Here is a 5,031-nt window from a genome sequence, read left to right on the forward strand (position 1 = left end):
GGCCAGGGCCACACTCTTCCCTGCCGTGTTCCCACGAGGCAGCGGCTCCCTCCCGGGAGTGAAAGTGCCCGCTGCCCGTGGGCGGCACCGGCAGCTGCAAAGGGCTGGCAGGAGGGGGAGAAGCCACCGCGGTGGAGCAGGAGCTTCCAGCAACTTTTAAACACCTCATGGTCGCTGCTGAAGCCGCTGTGTCTGTGCTGCTGGCCCTGGGGAAGGGCCTCCCTGCTTTCCTTGGCCGGGGTAGCGCTCGCTGTGCTGAAGGATCTCGCTCCAGTTGATGGAGGAACAGAAGGGGAGGAGGATGCAAGCAGAGATGCCAGTGTTAAATCCAAGTGTTCTTAATGCAGGAACATAAAGTTGGATCCTTTCAGCCTGTTTGCTGAGCGACTTGGCATGACATTTTGACAGTGATCAATAGCAAAAACACACAAGCTCCCGCTCTGCTCGCAGTGGAGGCTTGAACCAAACTAGCCAGGCACGGCTCTTGGAGCAGTGTAAAAATAGACTACTTCCCCCACCCCATCCTGTTACACTTTAGGCTGTGAGCTGGATGCTGGAGCCTCCTCTCTGCTGCTGTGAGAAAGACCAGGCGTGTTATATTTGCCGTATGATTTTCACTAGGCAGGGCAGAGACCACAGCCTCTGCTAATGAGTGCCTGGGATCTGTTCCTGCTGTGAAGGCTCTGAGCAGCCGTGGGTGCCCATCCTGTGGACGGGGCTGCCGGCTCTCCATGGCATTGCAGGAGCTTGCTGGACTGTGCTAAGATGGGCAATCAGCCAGCTCTGCTGCTGTTGAGCATATATGCAGGCAGCCAGCTCTGTCTGTTTGGGAGCTCAGAGGTGAAACAGAGCAGTCTCTTTTTTAGAGGGCTGCTCTGGCAAGGCTGACTTGGATTGAGATTCGCCCCCATGTTTTCCCGTTCCCAAGGAGGAGCCAGAACGTGGCGACCAAATCACAGAACAAATCTGTATGAAGAGAAACCGGCGCCTGCTCTCGCTCTCAGACTGTGTTTTTCACACCTGATCTGCAGCTTCTCTGACCCAGACACCTGGAATCGGGGTGACTTCTCTGCTTTTCTGCTCCTTCCAGGATCTAAAAGAGAAGAAGGAAGTTGTTGAAGAAACAGAAAATGGCAGAGATGCACCAGCCAACGGCAATGCTGTGAGTATGGCTGCAATCTGCTGGGAGAGGCAGTCTGTACACCAGTGCCTTTTTCTTCTTCTCTTCTTGCTTTTGCTGCAAGTTTGTCCCTAGTACTGTTGAGAGGGGATCCCTGTAAACGGCAGCCCTGAGCCCTGCAAAGCCCTTCAGCCTTTGGTGCTCCTCGTTACGCGGACACTCCCAGCCTGTGGGCTGTTCATGTGTGTGCAGAAGAGAAGGGCTGGGCTTGGATTCCCTCCCTGACAGCTGTGTGAGGCTGTCCAGTACCAACCCTTCCCTAGGCAAGGATGAAGAGAAAAAAAATTTTAAACCCCACTAGGATTTACAATGTTACAACCAGTTCAGCTAGGAAATACATCATGTACAAGTAAACTGGTTGGTTTCCTCTTTTGAGGTGCTGGAGGGAAATCACTGTGCCACATTTCAGTGTGTCATGAGAGCCATTACAGGCTTTGTCTCAAAGCTGCAGCCCCAAGTTACTGTGGGCTTGATCCTTTGTGCCTGGGCTGTCTGGGTTGTGTGGAGGCAGGCAGAAGGCAGGATGTGCACCCAGGGCTCTGCTGGGCTGGTGCTCTGTGTCTCTTCCACCTTCTCCCTTTCCTGGTGCATTTTTTTTAAGTGATGTTTTGTCTTGCCAAGGAGAACGAGGAAAACGGAGAGCAGGAGGCTGACAACGAAGTAGACGAAGAGGAGGAGGAAGGCGGTGAAGAAGAGGACGAGGAGGAAGAGGGTGATGGTAACTTTGTTTGTTCCCCCATCCCACGGCAGTGACCTGCTCTGGACAGCAGGCTCCCGGGAAGCGGAGGCGAGCAGAGAGAGCAGCATCTCCCCCTCGCGGCTGTGGGCAGAGAGCTCCCGCCAGCCAGGCTCGCTCCTTCCTTGCTTGCCTGAGCCACCGCTGCTGGGAGTGAAGTCAGCCTTGAATCCCTTCCAGCAGGTTGAGGGCAGATTCCTTCCTCCCTCCCTCTGGCCAGACAGCACCTTACCGCGGCGCTGAATAAGCGCATTAGCCTTCCGTGCGAGTAGTAAAATCTGCCCTTGACTCCTGTGAGCACAGCCACTGCTGCACACACCAGTGCTGGCCACTGGGACAGGGACAGCCCTGGGTGGCCATGCCTTGGCCCAGGCACAGAGGGTGTGTCACCCTGCTTGTTCATGGAGCAGCGTGCCGAGAGGCCTATGCAGCCCTCTTTCCCAGGCTGGATGCCGAGTAAAAACGAGCAGAGGAACCTGTGGCTCTTACCTGGTCCTCCAGCTGGAGTAGATAGCCTTGCTTTGAATTTTCTATGGCTGCAGTGTCCTGTGTCTCCCTGCCCTCTGCTGCTTCCTGACCTGACCCAGCCTAGAAATGGGTTTTGGCAGCAGTGGCTTGCCGAATCATTTTTCACCCTCCCTGCTATTATTTTTCCCCCAAGATCTGCTTGGATGAATAACATTGTTTATTTTTATTGCTTGTTAAGGCTGGGAGAAAACCTTTCTTGTTATGCTGAGATGAACTCAGGGCCCCTGATTATCTGTTACTAGGTTAATCCCCTGTGAATTTTTGGTTTACGTGCTGACCTACTAACCTGCTGGCTAGTTTTGGGAGATAGGGACAGGGCTGAAAATTTAATGACCATTAAACCAGTGCTTATTCTGAAAGTGTGAGCCGGGAAAACCACCTCCTTTGGGGTAGCACTCTCTGAGCAGCCTGCTGTGCCCTTCCGTAGGAATTGGTTCACTAGGAACAACTGGGAATTGTGATCCTCTTTAACTTGTGGTTTTAACCCCTGAGGACAGATGCAGCACTGCTGTGTGCTGTCCTGAGCCCATTTACCCCCAGCCTTACTTTAGGGTGGATGAGATGGGGCATACTTGGCTCTCCCTGCTCCTCGCGGGCAGGAGCAGGGAGGAGGATGCTGTGCTGCAGGCGCATGTGTGGGGTGGAAGTGTTGCTTGGATACTGCTGTGACAAACCCGGGGAGCTTTGGTCCCGCAGTGCCAGCCCTGCTCTTCCCAGCTCACCGAGCACAGGCACGATTTGGCACGCGGTGCCTGGAGATGCCGATGCCTCGCGGGGATCCGGCACAGGCTCTGACTGCTGGCATGGGCTCTGTCCATGCTTGCTGCCCTCGGGCGATCCCTGCCTGAGAGCTGCACCTGAGCACTGCAGGAGAGAGATTTAAAGGCAGCAAGTCCAGCTTGCATCAGCTTTTTTAGCCAAGACTTGCAGCCAAACTCCCGGGGTTTGACAGCAGAGGAGAGCTTGAGGGTATATTTTCCTCTCACATCTCTCCATCCCATCTCATTATTTGCTTTGCTTAAAGCAGCTCAAAGAACTAAAAATGCTCCCAATCAGCTTGGCACTGTCACCTGACCTGCCGGCCAGCCCAGTGCATGTGATGGCTGCCGGGGTGTTGATCCATCGCTGGGAGCTAATCTTGGCCCTTCCTGCTGCATGGGCCACACCGCAGCTGGGCACACGTCAGGAGAGGAGAAGGGAGGATGGGCTGACCTTAATCCCCCCGGCTGTCCAGGCTGTCCATACGTGTGGCTCATGGCAGTGGTTTAAAGCCAGCTTACTGGCCTTAACTCTCTAAGTTATAGTAGGGTCTCCTGTTACACAAGAGACTTGTCTCAGCAGCTGAGAAGCTGTTCTGCCTCTGGGCTTGCCCCTGAGCCCCCAAAACTGGCCAAAAGTGATTGACTCAGTTGTTCTGATCCACTGGCCTATTTGAGCTCAAAGTGGGTCAAAGCCCAGAGCTCGCTGCTCATCCTCCTGGCTGGCTGTAAGATAAGTTGGAAGCATTTGTTTGCTGTTCTGATAATTAGAAAGTGTTCTGACTCAGAACTAATGCGTTCTGGCTCTCTTAACTCATTAAAGATGGGCTAATAGCTGCGAAGGGAAGCAGAAGTAATCTGGAGTGGTTAGGCAGAGCAGCCACTAGAAAGAGTATTTTCCTCTCTCTTTTTTTTCCCCCATTTTTTGCCACGATTTCAGCACTTGTGGTAGGTGGTGGTTTTGCCATCTCACTGTCTGTGTTACAAATGCAGTGTGAATCAAACTTGAGGCTGCCAATCCTTATTTTCCCTTTGGTGTGTCAGGTCATTTGGGGGATGCCCAGAGAGCCACAGTGTCCTCTGTCACCTGTTGTCCTGAGCAGAGTCTGCCACCTGGGTAGATGGGGACATAGCATCACAGCGTGGGGATGTGCCGGGATTAAAGCCAGAGGGGAGGTGTGTGGTACTGGAACTCTCCCAGAGGGTCTCACATTTCCTCCCTTTGTACTCCATGCAGGTGAGGAAGAGGATGGTGATGACGACGACGAAGCTGAGGGAGCCACAGGCAAACGGGCAGCTGAGGATGATGAGGTGGGAAGAGTAGGCAGCCCCTCAGAGCCACACATGTCCCCAGGGGGCTTGGGAGGGGGGAGAGTGTCAGTGGGGCTAGAGGGGCTGGGTTTAACTCTGGGGCTGGAATGCTTTGCATGTGTGCTGCCCATGTCTCTCCAGGGACACAGCCCAGTTCTGTTTATACACTGGCCTGGTTAGGGGGGTGTCTGCTCCCGCCCAGCAGAGCCCTGGCCCTGGGCTGGGGAGACCTGGAATGCTCATGGCAGGCCTGGGTGGGGGCACTCAGGGGCTCCCTGAGAAGAGAGGATTTTGCCTGAGGGAGCGAAACACCTGTGGTGCTCAGACCTTGTCACTGAGGCAGGAGAGGAACCCCAAACTCCCCAGCCTCACTCCCTGCCTTGGGGGTGACTCTTGCCTGCCCCCCAGCAGCCCCAGTCCCCATCCCCTCTCCTGACTGCTTTGCTTTCCCCCTAGGATGACGACGTCGATCCCAAGAAGCAGAAAACCGATGAAGATGACTAGGCAGCAAATTTTTT

The 5,031-nt window shown here is 54.4% G+C and overlaps 1 long non-coding RNA gene across 1 annotated transcript; it reads left to right on the top strand.

Annotated features, from left to right (window-relative positions):
* Positions 1–1,009: 1,009 nt before the first annotated feature.
* LOC102042841 lies at positions 1,010–5,025 on the top strand. Its single transcript, XR_265288.2, has 4 exons — positions 1,010–1,162; positions 1,805–1,892; positions 4,440–4,513; positions 4,970–5,025. It is a non-coding gene; the product is annotated as an uncharacterized LOC102042841 (long non-coding RNA).
* The last annotated feature ends 6 nt before the right edge of the window (positions 5,026–5,031 follow it).

The sequence above is a fragment of the Geospiza fortis genome, unplaced genomic scaffold, assembly GCF_000277835.1.
Source record: "Geospiza fortis unplaced genomic scaffold, GeoFor_1.0 scaffold172, whole genome shotgun sequence".
Classification (NCBI taxonomy): Eukaryota; Metazoa; Chordata; class Aves; order Passeriformes; family Thraupidae; genus Geospiza; species Geospiza fortis.